Source organism: Lactuca serriola, chromosome 2, assembly GCF_051521515.1.
Source record: "Lactuca serriola cultivar US96UC23 chromosome 2, Lser_US96UC23_V15, whole genome shotgun sequence".
Classification (NCBI taxonomy): domain Eukaryota; kingdom Viridiplantae; phylum Streptophyta; class Magnoliopsida; order Asterales; family Asteraceae; genus Lactuca; species Lactuca serriola.
In genome coordinates, this window is record NC_136409.1 from 201,211,342 (window position 1) to 201,231,294 (window position 19,953).

Below are 19,953 nucleotides of genomic sequence, written 5' to 3' on the forward strand. Positions count from 1 at the left end.
TTTTATATTCATTGAGTTACAGACCCCCAAAGTCGAGATATCAAAATTGTAAGTTTTTAATTTTTCAGTTTTTTTGTATTCGGTGAAAGTTATAAAACATGCATATCTAATTCGTTTGAAGTCGGGTTGACATGTGGTTTTTTCCAACTTGTAGCTTACAATTTGTACATGATTTTAGACTACAATTTTGTCATTTTTGGTTTTACATTCAATGATTTACAGTCCTCCGAAGTCGGGATATCAAAACTGAAAATTTTCAACTTTTCAGTTATTTGTTTTTGTACTTTGTATTATGTGAAAATGTTAACACATGCATATCTCATGCATTTAAAGTCGGATTGACATGCGGTTTTTTCCAGAGTGTATTTTAGAGTTCGTACATGATTTTAGACTGTAATTTTGTTAATTTTGGTTTCATATTCAATGAGTTACAGCCCCCCAAAGTCGGGATATCAATATGAAAATTTTCAAAGTTCAACCCACTAAGTAGTAAGTAATTACCAAAAAATTCTGGTTTTTCAGGGTTTTATGGTTCTAAACCGACTTTATACGGTTCCAACCTACCCACTTTGATGTTTCCGGGTTTTCCGGTTCTAGACCCACTTTACCCGGAACCGGTTCCTATATATCGGTCCGGTTTCTGGTTCTATAAAATCCTGTTAACCGGTTCCGGGTCCATCCGTTCCGGGTTTGGACCCACTTTCATCCCTATTGTTGATGCAATCAATGTTAGATCGTGTTTTTGAATTTTAAGTTTAGGTGCTGTCAAAGTCAAACTCCCTTTGCATTAATCTACCAGTCCAATATGAAGTAAAAAACAACTTCAGTCTAATATGTCAGACGTAAAATACTTGGGCGACATTTTCTTATGGACTTGGATATTATATAATGGAATAGTTTTTATGTTCAGCCTAGAGAAACCCTAATGCCAAATGTCGGACATTACAAAGAACGAAAAATTAAGCAATTTTAAAATTGATTGATATCATTATATAGACTAACACTAACAACCCATAATTAAAAATATTAATTTCTTAGTTTCTTAGTTGAATTAAGAGAACAGAAAACTAAATCGAATGAATGAATAAATACCGGATTGAAGGCGTAACGATGATCGGGATTGACGATAATGTCTGGGTTGGTGTACGGAAGCAACTGTAGACTTATTCTAGGGATGAAGGCTTGTGCGCCGACTATGGAGAGGGAGGACGAAGAAGTAGTAATGGCGTGATGACGATTAGGGAAGATACACATGGATTAAAGACGGCGATTGATCGATGATTTATGAGAAAGAAATGGAGAAAGATAATAAGGGTTAGTGAAAAAATTAAGGTAATATCCATAATTATAAGGGATTAATAATCGATTTAATTAATTAATATTATTAATTAAAATGTAAAGTTACAAACCTACCTTTATCCATGTTCTTAAAATGATTGGTCTATATTCATCTCTACCTCCACACAATAGATATTTAGAATACATGAACCTATATATATATATATATATATATATATATATATATATATATATATATATATATATATATATATATATATATATATCAAGAATCAAATTCTTATAAATAATATATTTGCATCAAGTTGTTGTTAGTGTGACCCATTAGGATCATATATTATCTAGCAATATCATAGTATAATGACTCTTGGGCATATAGATCTTTCACCCTAGGGTCTCATAATTTCGTCTACTCCTACACACTCTCAAGAGCCGAAATTTTGTTGTAGCCTCCCTGTAAAACCCCAACTCTCAAGTAATAATTTTACAGCGTTATTTTCATATTGAAAGGTCTACTCAACGAGTTGGATGCCCTGACTCGTCGAGTAGGAACATTTTTAGCCATGTATTTAAGTGACCAACTTGCCGAGTCGGAGGCATGACTCGACGAGTTGGAGTTGGAGGATGAAACCCTAATTTCCGGGGTTTTGCACCCTATTTAAAGGGTCATTAGCCCCCCCTTAGCCTCCCTTACGGCCCCCTTTGAGTCCAGAAACCCTAAAACGCATTTTCTCTCCATATTTGTGTGTTTTAAGCTTGGAGGGTGGATCTTGGTGAAAGGAGCTTGAAGAACAAGAAGCTTGAGGCAAGGAACGGTTGTGGATCTGAGTTCTACTCCAGTTTAGCATCACTTGAAGGTAACAAGTCGTTACCTTGAATTTCCTCCTTCAAGATCTCTTCATGGTTAAGATTAGGTCTTTTCTAGCATGTATGATAGCCATTTTCGGGTATGGGCTAGGGTTTGAAGTTGCAACTTCAAATCTGAACTTATCTTGGCCTCTATAACTATAAAGTTTCCAGTTTTAGCAAGTATGAGTTATTCCCTTTGAGTTAAACCCCATTTTAAGCCTGGATTTGGTATTCTAATCCTTTAGAGCCTTGCATGCACGTAAAGTTTGCAACTTCACGTGATAAGCATGCCTTAGGAAGCTAGATCTACCATTTGGAGCCTCGGAATGGCTCAAAATCATCTGGGCAATAAATGGATTGTATGCACTCGATGAGTCGGATAAGGAACTCGACGAGTTGGGAAGGGTTTTCCCATTGTTTGGTTTCAACATGGACTCGGCAAGTCAGCAGAGGACTCGACGAGTCAGTTAGGGTTTTCCTCGACTTCTGGACACGCATAGACTCGATGATTTGGTTGGAAACTCGGCGATTCGGTGGGGGTTTTATGACCTTCTGAAATCTTAAGGAACTCAATGAGTTGCTAGCTACACACGACAAGTTGAGTCAACATGGATTGTTGACTTTGACCGTTGACTTTGACTTGGACTAAGGGTTTACTAGTTGACTTCTAGGGGTAGTTTAGTAAATTGGAAATTTATGGAAATGGTCCTATGGTAGATATAGGTGGTGAAGTCTGTGGTGGTGATTTGAGAGATTAAGCTTACGACTTCAGTTCGACAGTTGTGAGGTGAGTTTTCCTCACTATACTCAAGGGTCTAAGGCACCAAGGCTGACCCTTTTGGATTGCTATACTAATATGTTGTATGCTCGAGTATTGTATGATCTGTTAGATCAGTATACTGGTAGATAGGATGTTATATGTTGTTATGATCCGTTAGATCAGTATCCTGGTAGATAGGATGTTATATGTTGCTATGATCTGTTAGATCGGTTTGTCTGTCTATAGACTGTTATGTGATTAGCTGATATATGTGCACATGTTTGATTGGTGGTTGAGGCTTATCTGCTTTATGCGAAAGCCAATAGACCTGGGCATTCCAACCCGATGGTTGTGGGTCGTGAGTATTCCATCCCGAAGATGATTGGACTCGTAGTATGTGGGCATTCCAACCTGTTGGTTGTGAGCCTAGGGTATTCCATCCTGAGGATGATTGGACCCATAGTATGTTGGCATTCCAACTGGATGGTTGAGGGCTTGGGGTATTCCAACTTGATGGTTGACTGGACCCATAGTATGTTGTTCGTGATTATATGTATATTATTGTGTGTATGGGTATTTTGGGGGAACTCACTAAGCTTCTAAATGTCAAAGAGTCAGTGGGAGTCTTAATGGTATTGAAAGGTTTCAAGAACAAATCAAATGAACCTTATCGATCATCACTATCACACGAGTTGAGGTTTACAACCTATCGTGTTGACATTATTTCTGTGTTGTTCCAATTGAGTTAATTATGCATGTGAGTTCTATGAGTTTTCATTTTGAACGCATAAAAGGCAAGGCACCTTAATCAATGAAAGGTACATTGATAGGAAAGGGTGAGCTGCTTAACTACTTGGAAGACATGGTGGGCAGCTGTGCTACCATAAGGCAAGAAATCAAGATTAAGAAAGTTCGGTCCATATGAGTTTGAATTTGTCGTAAACTTTGGTTTTAACAAATTCACATGGATAGGAACACATACACCGTTTAAATCTAAGTGTCATAAGATTTCCTCCTTCATGAAAATGATTGTGAGGAAATACTTTCACTAAGAAAGATTTTAAGAAGATAGTGATTGTAAAATTGCATTCTCGAATTCGATTATGGTTACGATATCCCTTTCCATGATTTGAATTGTGAGGTTTGGCAATTAGTCTTAATTGTTTAGACACACATATGAACTATCTAAGGCTAAGGTGTATAAGTTTAAGAGGCCTTGATAAAAGATTATCAAAGCATTAAGTATTAGAAACATGGACTTAAGAAATTCAATAGGTATTGTCTTTCTGGAAGTTAAGATGTTTATGAATACATGTCGAAGCTAGTGGGAGCATAAGTGTTATGTTTTATAATAATCATCATGATAGTGGGAGCATAAATGTTATGATTGTATGATTATTAAGGAAAGTATTTCAAGTTGGCAATATTAATTATAGAAAACAAGAGTCATTCTTTCCAAAGTTGTAAGGATGGAATGGTTGTTTTGCTATAATTAAGGGAGAGAATATTATGCTTCATTTCAAATCTAAAGGCTTAGGTTGTGGAATGTTTATAAATTTAGTCAAAGGTATATAGTGTGTTCTTAAAATTTCGATTATGATTACGGCATTCCTCTTCACAATTCGAATTTTGAGAACATAGCAAATAAAACATTATGGCAGAAGATTGATAAAGTATCAAATCTTTATGTAAGACATTATGCATCATGTCCCATACGCTTCGGGTATAGGATCGATTGCAAATGCTATAATATTTGACCATTCTAAAATTTTCCAAATGTCTAGCGCATTTAGAGGGAAAAGGGACTAGAATTTGTTTTGACTAAAATAATTAAACAACTATCAAAGGACAATCCAAAGTTCGCCGAGGATTGGTCGCTTATGAGTAGTTGGAAGTATAGTATTGGAGAATATGGAAATGTTTCCATATTGGATGGACCATATTGACATTATTATGAATAGACAAGATTCTATTTAGAATGAGTTGTCATATGGAAATTATGGAAACATGTCCATATTGGAAATTGAATATTGAAAATCTATGTGTAGATTAGAAACTTTTATGCAAGGGATGTTCAAAGGAATGTACTTTGAGTGAGAGACATCGTATCTAAGGAATTTTCTTGTAGCAATCTCCGATAGAGGACTTTGTAATATCATTGGCAATAGTCTTTGTGACTTTGGTGCAGTGACATTACGAAAGGATCATTGCGTAAAATGTTAGAATCTAGCATATTCTATAAGTAGCAAGAATTTGATATTCTTTCACTTATGGAAAAGGATTTGGAGTTGTGAAATGAGAATGATTGGAAATTTGCTCAATCTGGTCTATTTCACATAGTAAGAACCATAGGTAAACATTGTGTGCATGCTAAGAGCATGGGACAAGTGTAATAATTCAAGTAAGAAGTTGATTACCCGAAACAACAAATAATGAGTAATCGATATGGTGATAAATAAAAGGTGTTTTATTTATACTCAAAGGTTTGAGGCCATATGGGATTAGTATTATTCTTGTGTTTCACTTTGCATGTTTTGACTTCCAGAATAATTTAATTGGTTAAGAACAGTCAAATTATTCAAACGGGCCACAGTCGTTCATATGTTGGAAGTAGATATGAAAGAAGACTGTCGTGAATTGGTGTGTGGATTGTCTAAAGAGTATTAGACATAAGCAAATGTTTGCTGCAACGTTCATGAGTGCTTATGAATATGATTTGAGCATTGGATTAAACCCACGCTCACTTGGATCACTCCATGAATTGTATCACGAGTGATTGATGAGACGATAACATCTTATATTCTTGAAACCGAGATGTGTGAGTTGTATCTTGCAAATCGGTTGCACATTGATAATATGTAAACGCACTAGTAACTTGGTGTCATAAAACATATTGTTGTGTGTGATTCGGTGAGTGAGTGCAAGCGAGCATTGAATCAAAGTTTATCCGTTCCTTTTATCCAAAGTAGGATAAAAACAATATCTTTGGGCCCCTCGATGATTTAGTGATGACAAACGTAAATGCTCAGTCGGGCTAGGGCTAATTTGATTTGTTCAATTAGTCAGTCGTCATAAATCGGGAATCGAGATATAGTACAAAGAGAATGATTAGAAATCATGTCTCATACGATATCTAGAATGGAGGAATATATGATCCCTTATCTAAGGACACGCGTATCTGATAGGATCAGAGTTGACAGCGGCTTTGGAAAGCTACGATTGCAGATTAGGATCTGAAGTCATACGCATAATAGTTATTAGACTTATCCAAGTGGGAGACTGTTGGATTAGTGTTTAAGTCCATAACTATTTTGGTATGTACTTGACCCAATGGTGCATGGTCCTTTTGGGTTGCCTTCACCAAAGCAACTTGATAGGATGAATTATGGAGAGAAAGGATTAAATATGATTTATTAATATATTATGAGAATAATATATTAAAGGAGAAATCATATTGTTTAATTAATATTAGTCAAGAATTAATTGGTAATTAGTTTTGTGACTAAAAGAGATTAATTAAACTAAAGGGACTGGAATTGTAATTATAAGATAATTGCAATTTGGGCTATGGATTGTCTTAAATTAAGGAGTGGACGAATTATATGGGGAAACCCATAAGGAAATCTTCCAAGGCCTTAATTAAAGGGGTCCATGGGTTGCTTAGGGCTTAAGCATCCAAATTAGGGTTTCCTTGTTAGATAACCCTAATAGCCTCACTATATATAGATCCCTTAAGGACCAAAAACGTGGACATGACTCCTTCTAGGGTTAGAACACGTTTTGGGCAGCCTCCATCCTCTCTCCTCATCATCCTCTTGCTTATGGTGTTTGTGAACCATTAGAGGAGTGACACTTGTGACTCTAAGCTTTCTAAAGTCAATACAAGGAGGAATTGGATTGTTATTGCTACATAACAATCAAGGTAATATCTTAAACCTATTCTCATGTTAATATGATTACTTGAATGCTAGAATTAGGGTTTATAGTCTTGGATAACTTGCATGTACAATAGAGAAACCTAGATCTAAGCATTAGGGTTTGTATGAGCACATAGGATGTTCTTAGGACCAAAACCCATCAATTGCAATCATGATCCAATAAATATCCAATTAAATTGATATTCTTAAGACCCTAAATTCTAACACTCTAGATCTCCAAAAACGCCTCTAAGGTGCTCCAATGGTGGAAAAATCAAAGTGTTGGTTGCAAGACCTAACCCCCAAGGTAAATGATGAGCCAAATGACCAAAACGCCCCCAAAAGTGAATTTGTGTGGGTACCCTCGCAAATTTGTGCGGGTGAGACCCCACCCTCGCAAATGATGATGAAATACTATCAAATATTTTCTTCCACTACTCCACCCTACTAGTCAAGATTCTCTTGGTCCCCTTCACACCTCACATCAAATTTGGCCAATCATCTTCAAGCTTCAAAAAGGATAGTCCAAGCCCAATAATAAGAGTCTATGACCCATCTTCATAATCCTCTTTAATCCAAGTCTTCAACATGCCAAACCCAATTCTCTCAAAATGGATCCACAAATCCCAAAAACTCCTCAAAATCCCACCAAGCCCATCTCCAAGCTAAACCGTAACCGCATCGAGACTCTAAAATCCTGCAAAACACCTTATACAAAATAGAAAGTACCCAATATGATCCAAGATAAAGAAAAGAAGGAATATGCAATGCAATAACAATAAAAATGCTAAAAATGCTAAAATAAACTATAAAAAATAATGAAATAAAACAAACTATCATGTGCTTTCATACATGGCTCGTCCTTCACTTATTAATAACCTAATTCACAAATCGGTCAAATAATATTGGTACCCTATTTTTATCCAGGCAAAAGATATATCCGTCTTCGCTTTCATCTATCTTCATAGCAGACAATAAGATTTTTGTCTTAGAAGTGCAAATTCAAGTTGGGAGGAAGCAATCATAAAGAATCTCATTCTCTGCTATGGAGATAGATGAAACTTTTTGCCAGAGTGTTATTTTGTTTTGTGAGTGCAAATTCTTTTAGTGTCTTCCTTATGTTTTTGTCTTGCAAGTGCAAATTTGAGTTATGATGAAACAATCACAAAAAATCTTGTTGTCTGCTATGGAGATAGATGAAACCAAAACCAAAGACATTATCTGATTGGAGAAAACTAGGGCGCCATCATTATTTAATTGGTTCGTGAATTAGGTTACTGATATAAGTGAAAAACGAGTCACGTATGAGAACACCTCATTAATGATTATCCTACATAGGATGTCGTGAGCAAAATCTGAAGAAACCGGTTGATGCGACCTTGCTCTGGTTTCTTCTGTGAACTTCTCTCGATCGTCTAGCTATCACTGCAAGATCACAAAAACAGAGGTCGTCATCCGCATTTCGGGAGGGGCTCCCGGAAGAACGCTCCAACGGTCAAGTTAGAGGGTATTTTAGGGTTTATGCGTATTCTCTCTAGAAAACTTGGAGAACTTACCTCGCAGGTCTGAGAGCACATTCTTTTATACCTAGCACTCCTGCCTGATACGTACCAGACATAATCGCTTTTGGGGAGACAGGATCAGAGGCGCTGATTGGAGGGTCGTGCGCCTTCAACCGCTAGAGCGCTCTCATTGGCTCAGACGATAATGCTCTGATCCTCCTGCTTGTCTCCTGACCGTATCTTTTGTATTGGATCCAGGAGCGCCTCTTGGCGGGCGCGAGCCTTCCGCCCGTGCGCTTCGCTCCCGGGGACGCCAGCGGGCGCTAAGCCTGCTGGGCTGAGCTAAGTTGGTGTGCCCGACTCTTGGGCTAGACACGGTTCTACTGTGCTGCCCTAGGCACGCCATCAAGTCCCCCAGTCCAGTAGTTGTAGCGTTGCAGCGCTAGTTACGGCGTTCTGGGATTAACTAACTGTCGCGTGTCGGTTTTTCTTTATCCGCCACTCCGTCTTTAACGGCGACGTGACTGCGCGATATGACTGGCAGTTATGTCACTGTGCCAGACATTTAAATGTCCCGCCTCTTCCACTTCCTTATTAAGGGCCTTTGCATGGTTTCTCTTGCCTCATCTGTTCCTCCTTTTCCTCTTTGTGCTTATTTTCCATTTTCATTCATGGCAAACCTTCCCGAAATCATTCCATCCGCCGCCGAGTATCGCCAGTTGGAGATCACTTATGGTTTGTCTTCCTTGGAGGGTGTAGAGTTTCCCTCTCCAGGTTCCAGCATCTCTTCCCCTCCCCCTGGTAAGATTGGGGATTATCTAAAAACCCTAGACGCTGGTATATGCTTTCCGCTAACGGATTTTCAGGAGGAGGTCCTGCAGAAAGATGGTTGCAGCCTTCAGATGTTGACCCCCAACGCAGTTAACAAAGTGGTTGCGTTTGAAATGATCTGCAGGGCCAACGGGTACCTTCCGGATTACTTCGTCTTCAAGTTTTTCTTTCGGTTCTATGTTACCGGAGATAAATGCCCGGTCCGGCGAGGGGGACACGTTTTAGTCCCCGACGGGCGCACCCCCAAAAATTGGCAGGATAAATGGTTGTGGGTGAATCAGGAGCTAGTTGGGAGTGGCCGTTATCGTGCCAATGTTTTCGCCGATACCGTCCCTAAACCCTTCCCCCACAACCAAGGTGTCGCCGACTACTTGAAGGGTGTGTAGGTATCCGTTGAAGATTACTCCGAGGAATTTCTTTCTGGGGTAGGGAAGAGTCCCTCTTGGAGGTGACGTGGCAAAATGGCGGTGTTTTTCTCCGTCATTAATGGTGAGTGTTGTATCCCTTTGTTCCTTTTTGTCTCCTTATTACTCCTGTGTTATTTATTTTTGTTCTGCTTTCCCTAGGTGCTGAGTCTTCTCTGTCTATGGATGAGGTGCTGCGAAAACGCTATCGAGGCAAGTTGGAATTTCGCGAAGTGGATTTGGTCGATCGGCTTCCTCCACCTCGCCGGATGGATCAGCTTGCTCTAACCACTGCCCCTCCCGTTCCTCCGACAAGTTCATCGGTGCCCGAGGAGAATCCGCTGCATGCTTGCCCTATATCTGTTGTCATGCCCCTAGGTGCGTTCCTTCCTCCTCCATGGAGGATAGTGAAGACAGCAAGGAGGGGATCATTGTTGATGTCCGGCAGATGCGGGCGAAACAAAAAGCTGTACAAGCCATGGGTGAGCCGGTTACTGGCGCGCCCACTGTTACCAAGCGTATACATACTAGGCGCAGCTTTTCTCGCCTGCTGAGTTCTATGAGTTCCACACCGACTGGTATGGTGGTGATCCCTGATGACGACGCGCAACAGTCCGAAGGGATCGACAGGGCGACTGAACAGCCCGTTATTTCAGACTTCACTTCTATTCCTTCTCCAAGTGTTCTGTTTGTTCCTTCAAAGCCTTCCAATGCAAAAGGTTCTGGTGTCCCAGGACAAGTTGCAATCTCCAAGGGTGGTGGTCCTGGAGATGGTGTTTCTGAATCTACTGTTTTCATTCCTCCCTGGGATCTTCGCAATGACTCTCGACTCTCTGTGCACGCCAATGCTTTGGAATTTTCGCAACACGCCTTTCCTCCGGCTGCAGTTGGAGATATGGAGGCGATGGGTAACCCCGACCTTGCTCACAATATGGCCTATGCTGCCGCGCAGGCCATGTTTTATCTTGTTGCAGGTTCTCGACGCATCCATTCCCTTGGCGAGATGGAGACCGCGCATACCGCCTGTGGATCGCGTATGGCAAGTCTGGAGCGTCGTCTTATCGAGCTTGGTGATGATCTTCGTGTATCTGAGAAGAAGTGCGAGTTGTTAGCTTCTAAGAAAAACGTCCTTGATGAATCCAGAGTCGCGTTGGAGGCCAAGGTTGACTCCCTCACACAGATGAATGAGGGTTTGATGATTCAGGTGGAGAGTCTTGAGTGTGATGTCGCTGATCGTGACAAGTTTATGTCGTCGCTTCAGTTGGATGTGGATGCTTCTCGTTGAGACATGGATTGGTTAGTACGTGTTGGTGTTGTTTGTATTGTTGATAAGTTGATTGAGCATCCCGATTTTACCAATGCCATAAGCCTTATCCGTCATGTTGCATTTGTGGCTGGGGTTGAGTCTCTTTAGAAGGCTTCTGCTGGTGTTGGTGGTGGGGGTGTGGCTGCTGGTGCTTCTTTGGCTGGTCCTACGGTTAGTGTAAATGATGCTTTTTTGTCTTTAGCCAGTATGGATCATACATCACTGTTGGGTTTGGGGGAGTTAGGTATTAAGGGTCTTCGGGAGTTGTGTTCTTTTGGTGGTTCTGAGAGTGCCCCAGAAAGTGTGGTGGGTCAGGAGATTGTGCCAGTAGTTGAGGTTGGTGCGGGGGAAAATGTTAAGGATGGTGAGGTTGGTGGTGAAGGTGATCGCAGTGTTGGAGCGGGCATTGGTGATGGTAATGTTGGTGAAGTGGTCGTGGGCGATGGAAAGGATGTTGGGTAGGGTGCCCCGGCATCGTGTGCTACCCCTCCTGGGGTGTGAAAATTTCTCTGTTTAGTTGGTATAGGTTTTGATGTTTTGGCTTATGTAATGTTTGGACTTTCTTTTCTAACAAAAATGTTTTATTTTATGGGTGCATATTTTGTATGCTCTAAGCATTATCTCTTTTTTTTTGCTTTGCTTATTGTTTTGCTTGCTTGTTTATTATACATTATCTAAAAGATACAGCACCCTGATGTGCTAGGCATTTCGTTTTGCCCATGCTATCGTTGACACACTAAGTGTCGGTATTGGGTGCTCTTAGCACCCAACGATCGAGCTTTTCACGTGAACATTTAATCGTTATAAATTAATACGCTAAGTATCAAAGATCAGCAATTGCCTTATCATTCTACATTGACCGCAGATTTTTTAAATACACTAAGTATTAAACTCATGTCACTAAGCATGGACATATGTACCCTAAGTACTTAGGATGTGCTACACTAAGTAGCACATCGGTCAGCTGGGATTGCGCCTCTTCCCTCTTTCTTGTTTAAAAGAAAACTTTTTCAAGTTCCAAGCATTCCACGTTCTTGGAATCTGCTTTCCTTCCATTGTTTCTAACACATATATGCCATTCTCATTTGCTTATGTGACTCTATAGGGGCCTTCCCAGGTTGGGCTCGACTTGCCTCGTTTTTCCTTAAAACGTATTTACCAACTCTGAACGCTTTTTCTTTTACTCTTTGGTTGTAGTACCTTTCTGTCGCGTGCTTGTATGCATCTTGGCGCATTCCAGATTTTTCACGCTTCTCCTCTAGGGTATCCAGGTTTATCCTTAGGTCTCGAGCGTTGCTTTCCTCATCCTTGTTGGCCACCCTTAGTGTGTTCACTGCCACCTCCATGGGGAGCATGGCCTCTGTCCCGTATGTCAGACTGAAGGGGGTTTCTTTCGTGCTTGTTCATGGTGTAGTTCTGTATGACCACAGTACCATCGGTATCTCCTCCGCCCAATTCCCTTTTGCTTTGCCCAGCCTCTTCTTGATTCCATTCACAATAGTTCGATTGGATACCTCTGTCTGTCCGTTCGCTTGCGGGAGTGCTACCGATGTGAAATGTTGGCTTATCCCTTTGGCGGTACACCACTCTCTGAACAAGTTCTCAGCAAAATGCAGGCTGTTATCACTGACAAGAACTTTAGGCATGCCAAACCTTGTCATGATGTTCTTCCATACGAATTTTATCATGTGCCTCCCCGATATGTACGCCAGTAGCTCCGCTTCGATCCATTTTGTGAAGTAGTCCACGGCCACCAAAATATACTTTAGCTTTCCTGGCGCTTCTGGTAATGGGCCTACTATATCTATGCCCCATTGGTAGAATGGACACGGGCTGGATATGCTATGCAGCGGTACCGGGGGATTCGCTTGGACTGGGGCGTAAGACTGACACTCCCCACATTTCCTGGTCATTTCTATCGCATCTTGTTGTATCGTCGGCCGGTAAACCCCAATTGGCAACACCTTTGCCGTTAAAGCCCATGCCCCTTCGTGTGCGCCTACCTGGCCTGAGTGTGCTTCTTGTAACATCTCTCTCCCTTTGGCTTGGTCCACACACTTTAGGCATGGGGTCATAAACCCTTTCGTGTATAATTCTTCGTTAACCATTGCATATGAAGGCGCTTTTATACATATCTTCCTAGCCTAACCATAGTCGTCTGGTAATACCCCCATCTGTAGGAATTCCCGGAACGGTGTCATCCACATGGGCCCGGCTGGGGCTAGAGCGTTCACCTGCTGCTCGTCTATACTTCTTTCGCGGAGTACCTCTACTAGGACCTTCTTTGACAGGTGGTTGAAGCACGTGGATGCCAACTTACTTAAAGTGTTTGCCCTCTTGTTTTCACTCCTAGGTATCTGCTTGATTGTAAACCGCCCGAATGATCCTACTAATTGTTTTACCATCTTTACATACTTTCCCATCCTTTGATCTCTCACCTCGAAACTCCCATTAACCTAGTTTGCTGCTAGCCTCGAGTCGGTTAGGGTCGTTACAGCTTTCGCACCCATCTGCTTGGCTAGACGCAATCCTGCGAACGGCGCTTTGTACTCTGCTTCGTTGTTCGACGTGTGGAAATCAAAACGGAGGGCGTAGGTTACCTCTTCTCCTTCTGGGCTGGTCAGGATCAGCCCCGCCCCTGAGCCTTCCCTGCTGGATGCCCCATCCGTATACAAAGTCCATGAACTGTTATCAGTCGGGGCCCCTTCAACTGCCCACACTTTCTCTTAGGTCGGGTCCCCTCCGTCTGGAATTTCTAGTAAGAAATCAGCTAGTGCTTGTCCCTTGATTCTCGTCCTTGGGCGGTAATTTATGTCGTGCTCTCCTAGTTCGATTGCCTACTTCGCCAGTTGGCCCGACGTCTCCGGCTTGAGTAGTATCTGTTTGATGGGGTAACTCGTGAGCACCTCGATCTGGTGTGCTTGAAAGTACCGCCTTAGTTGTCGCGCCGCATAGATGAGTGTCAGGACCAGCCTCTCTAGCGTGGGATAGTTGAGTTCTGGTCCTTGCAGCGCCCTACTAACTAAGTATATAGGTTTTTGTTCCCCTTCCCCTTCTACAGTCAATACTGAAGATATTGCTTCGCCTGATGTCGAGAGATACACCTGTAACGTCTCTCCAGGGACGGGGCTGGCCAGCGTGGGTAATTCATGTAGTGCTTCCTTGATTCTGTGGAGCGCCTTTTCTGCTTCATTTGTCCACTGGAAATTGCTCTTCTCAATGCATCCCTTCAATGTGTGGAACAACGACATGGCCTTGTCAGCGGATTTCGAAATGAACATGCTTAGAGCTGTAAACTTCCCATTCAGACCATGTGCGTCCCTGAGAGAGTTCGGAGTTGGTGTCTCAATGAATTCATCAACCTTGGTCGGGCTGGGTTGGATACCTTGCCTGGTGACGTAGTACCCCAGGAATTGCCCCTCTTCTTCCCCAAACGTACATTTGGCTAGGTTCAGCTTCATTTTTACCGCCTCTAGGGTTCGGAAAGTCTCCTCAATATCTTGCAACATCTTGTCTTCATGCGGGCTCTTAATCACCATGACGTCCACATATACCTCGATGTTTCTCCCGATTTGTTTAGCAAATATTGAGTCGACCAGGCGCTGATATGTGGCCCCTGCATTCTTCAAGCCGAAAGGCATCTTGGTGTAGCAGAAAGTGTCATGATCCGTGTAGAAGGCTGTTTTCTCCTCATCTTCTTTGCTCATCAAAATCTAGTGATACCCTTTGTACGCGTCCAAAAAGCACTTTAGCTTGAACCCTTGTAACAATTCCACTTTCTGATCAATCTCCGGGAGGGGGAAACAATCTTTAGGGCACACCTTATTTAAGTCCAAAAAGTCTATGCACATACGCCACGACCTGTCTTGCTTGCGGACCATAACCGAGTTCGCGATCCATGTTGGGAATATTGCTTCTCGCACTATCCCGGCTTCTGCCAGTTTGGCCACTTCTGCATTGATTGCCCTGTTACGGTCTCCTCCCTGGACTCTCTTTTTCTGCTTAACCTCTTTTGCGCCTGGTTTAATTACGAGTTTATGCTCGATGACCTTCCTTTCTACCCCTACCACGTCTGTAGGAGTCCATGCAAACACATGTTTGTATTGTTTGAGCAAGTCAACCAGCGCTCTTCTTGTGTGGCTTAGGAGATCACATCCAATGCTGACTGTTTGGTCGGGGTATCTTTCATTGATTACTTCCTTCCCTTTCTCGGGGTTGTTTTGGGCCTCTTGGTCTCTTTGGTTATTTCTGTTGGCTTCATAACCGTATAGCATTGCAGTTCTTTGGGCGGGGTGGCCAGCACCGTAGCCGCTCCCATTGGGGTGTCGAACTTCATGATCCCATGCATAGTTGATGGTAGTTCCCCCAGCTTCAGGAGGGTTGTTCTTCCCAGAATGATATTATGTTCCGCTGAATGTCGAATGACCACGAAATCTATCAAGGCGGTTTTCTTCCGTTGCTTGTCGTGGCTAGTAATGGTCAGGGGGAGGTGGATTGTGCCCAACGGCCATAGGCTATGACCGGTGAATCCTACTAGCCTCCCAGATGTGGGTCGCAAGTTATCCTTCCAGCGATCTGGGAGGAGCCGGAAGCAGTGCTCATATATGATGTCCGTCGAACTCTCGGTGTCAACGTAGACCCTATGTATAGTTACATCCCTGATGGAGGCTTGTATCACCAGCGAGTTGTCGCCCCTCCATCCTTCCAGTCGAGGGTCTTGTACGGAGAAAGTGAGTGTGCGTGTTGAAATTTTGGCGGTCTCCTGCTCCCCCCATTGTTCTTCCCTGCTTCTCTTACTTCGTATCATGAATATCTCCTTGGGCTGGATCCCCTCACGAGGTGTGCCCTTGGCGTTTTCAGCATCAAACTTGGCGCATAGGCTTCGCGCTACTTCCACCAGATCTCTTTTGAGTTGCTTCTCTTCCATCTCTTTTTTTAATACCGAGCAGTTGATCGTATCGTGGGTCTTACTCTTGTGATATTCACAATATCGGTTCTTGGGTGACTTGGCCGACTGCTGTTTTTCGGACACCGTGTACACTTCTGGGCGGCGACCTCGTCTGTCGTCCTTGACAAACGGTCGGAAGCGCGCCGGTGGTCTTCCTGCCTGGCCATAGTGCTTATTCCCCCCCCCCCCCGAAAATCCATGTGACCCAGGTTTTGATGTCTGGTCGCCATGGCATTCAAGTAGGCCTGCTTGGCTGCCTCGCCGTCTTCCTGCTGCAGATACCGCTCTACCCTTTCCTTCAATTCGGCCCGTGTTAAGCGTTTCTTTCCCATGAGTTTTTGTGACAAAAGGCATCGTGCCCCTACACGTCCAACGTAGCATTTATAAACCTTGTGAAATATTCTCGTACCGTTTCCCCCTCTTTCTGTTTACAACCTATGATTGAATGAGAATCTCCCTTGTACTTATGTAACTGCATGAAGTTGGTAAGGAAAAGGTACTTAAGCTGAGCAAAGTTCGAAATGTTGCCCGGTTGTAACATCTTGAACCACGTGCCAGCATTGCCTTCAAGGGTTGTCGGGAAGTACGTGCACCAGAACTTCTCGTTAAGTTTCAATGACGTCATCGTCCATTCATACGTATCGATGTGGCTATTCGGGTCGATGGTTCCATTATACGTTTTGAGCATCGGGAGCATTGTTGTGTTTGGTATTTCATAATCCAACAATTCTTTGACAAACGGAGACGTCACACTACGGGAAAAACCTTCTTGGCCTGGAACAGTCGACGCTCCCTGTTGATATTGAGGGTTCATGCCATGTGATGGCGGTGTGAGGTAGCCAGGACTTAGTCCGTAAAAGGGGTATGGCTGGAATGGCAGCTGGAGGGGATAACTGGCGGAGAAAAGGTGTGCGGGGGTTATAAGGTTGATCATCACCGGCTTTTGCAGGCTGCCGTTGGCGGGGATCGTCGGTCCAGTCCATGCGCCGGCCATCGGGTAGATGAGTGGTGAGTGGTTTATCATGGTTTGCACCAGCGGCGGTAACGAGGTTGTTGAACTCTGTCCACCCGTCATCTGGAATGACGATGGCGTTGCAAACGACGGAGAGATTGAAAACATGGCTCGATGGAAGTGTTGTTGAGTGGACCGGTTGTGCCTGCTGCAGCGGCGATGCAAAGAATGGTGGCATCTGAAAGTGTGTAGACGGAAGTGGCCCTACCGGAGTCGTCCCTTGCTGAGGAAGCGGTGGTTGTGGAACGTTTCCGGCGATTGCTGTAGAACTTCCTTCGCCTAAAATGGCCCTGTTGACCATTGTAGACGGTGGTGTTTCGTCCAATGCCGTCATGGGACGTATAGGACTGGTCGGTCGTCCCTCACTACCGTTGGACGCCATTGACGTTTGCTCTTGTGCTTTTCGTTTGTGTTCTTCGTCTCACAAACGGATGGCGCCAAATGATGCGACCTTGCTCTGGTTTCTTCCGTGAACTTCTCTCGATCGTCTAGCTATCACTGCAAGATCACAAAAACAGAGGCCGTCGGCCGCTTTCCGGGAGGGGCTCCCGGAAGAACGCTCCGACGGTCAAGTTAGAGGGTATTTTAGGGTTTATGCGTATTCTCTCTAGAAAGCTTGAAGAACTTACCTCGCAGGTCTGAGAGCACATCCTTTTATACCTAGCGCTCCTGCCTGAGTCGTACCAGACAGAATCGCTTTGGGGGAGACAGGATCAGAGGCGCTGATTGGAGGGCCGTGCGCCTTCAACCGCTAGAGCGTTCTCATTGGCTCAGACGATAATGCTCTGATCCTCCTGCTTGTCTCCTGACCGTATCTTTTGACTTGGATCCAGGAGCGCCTCTTGGCGGGCGCGAGCCTTCCGCCTGTGTGCTTCGCTCCCGGGGACGCCAGCGGGCGCTAAGCCTACTGGGCTGAGCTTAGTTGGTGTGCCCGGCTCTTGGGCTAGACGCGGTTCTGTTGTGCTGCCCTAGGTACGCCATCACCGGTCATAAGAACTAAATGTGTGTAAAAACATTAAGGACTAAATGTGTACAAACTGAAAAAAATATTACTTTATTAAGGTCTCGTTTGATTTGTGTCTTTCCAGCTCCAAAAAGTTCTTTCTAGCTGAATGGCCAGAAAGACCGCTTGATTTGCACAAAAAAAGTTGTCTTTCTCGGTAAGATGGGTCTTTCCTACAAAGCCACAAAACCCAATCTGAATGAAAAATCCACTCGCTATAGACAAATGTGTCATAAAGAAACGCCTTGTTCGTCTCCATCAGCGCCTCTATCAAGCATCATCAGCCATCATCGCTCTTTCCTTCGTTGGCCCAGACGTCACCGTCCTCCTCCGTCTCTGATCGGAAGTCGCCGACCCCCTCCGTCTCCCACCAGGTTCGTCTTCTTCTTCTTTTTTTTTCTTTTTCTGATGCGTTTCTTATTCTGATTATGTTTCCATAGGCATCGATCTTTTTTTTCTGAAATCAAAATCAGATTTTGTTCGAAATCAGATAAACATTTCAATATCATATTTTGTTTCATATGAAATCAAAATCAGTTCTTTTTTTCCTTCTCTTCTTCTGAATCTATGAAATATTTTTGTGGGTAATATCAAAATCAGATGTTGTTTCATCTGATAGGAGAATACATGTTGAATTTTGTTCAAACATGCTGGTTTTTCGATATATATGTTGATTTTTGTTCAAACATACTAATTTGTACATATATATGCCGAATTTTGTTCAAACATGTTGATTTTTGTGTGTGTGTGTGTGTATATATATATATATATATATATATATATATATATATATATATATATATATATATAATTCATTATGTATGTATATATATATATATATATATATATATGTGTGTGTGTGTGTGTGTGTGTTTGTGTATGTTGCTTTTTATTATAAACATGTCACAAAGGTAATATGGTCATTTTTCATCATTTAACACAGTCAGTAAGACATACAATCAAACAGCATGGTGTCTATTTCAGTAGAAAACTTTCCCAGACAGCACTTTATCAAACAACAACTATCAAACGGGACCTAAGTCATTTTTCCGGTTTAACCTGGAGTAGTCGGTTATAAGGGCTGAATGTAGACAAAAAAAAGTCAAATATGGATAAAAAAAACTCAATGGCCAAATAATTACAAATCAAAAAGTATATTGCCCTTTTAAGTTATTATCTTAAACTTAAAACAAATATAATACAATTTTTTTTTTCTGTTTAACATGTTTGAGTGTTGAGCTTCCCTATGATGTATCATAATAACAATATTTGAAAGATTTTATTAAATAATAACTAATTTTCAGTTTTATTCTACATAGGTTACTCAAAATTTGAAATTGTTTAATCACCTGAGTTTAAGTTTTGTTCCTTTGTTGTGAAATTTTCTTAAATTGTAGGACATGAAGGACAACTTCTAAAATTATTTTGTTATTTGGAGTACCGTGCATATTGGGGAAATCTACTCTAATAAATGAAGGTTTTTTTTGTCATATGTCCGCTTCTCATTCATTTGGACACATGACATTGTGTAAAATCGTTAAATTTTCATTTTTCACTTTTTATTTTATTGTATTTTTTATTTTATTAAATTAAAATTTCACATTTAATGTGTAAGGTATTTATTAAAAATGGTGTATATATGTAATGTATTCAATACATTAAAGTCTCATTAATTTTAATAATTCAAAAAAATTCTATTTTTCTTACAAATTTAAAAATTGTTAAAATTCCATATTTATTTTTTTTTAAATAAACTCATGTAATATATGGGTGTCACACCTGATATAGATAAATAGTATAGGCAGGGTCGGCCCAAGGGCAGGGCGAGCTGGGCCACTGCCCAGGGCATCAATGGATATAGGGGCATCAACTTTTGCTTTCTTCTATTGGGTATGCATTACATTTAGGCCCAAGACATCTATTTCCTGACAAGGGCACGCTTTGAGGTTTGAGAAGGCAGAAGTCGAGCGGGGAAAAAAGAAGCACGCCTTTATTTTCTTGGTGAACGCACCCAACACGCCTAATTCCAAGAGTCAAGAGAATCAGAGAAGACGAGGAGACCTGGAGCAGTATTAAATATCAACGGTAGTTCTATTTTCTTATTTCAGTTTTCTAGTTCATC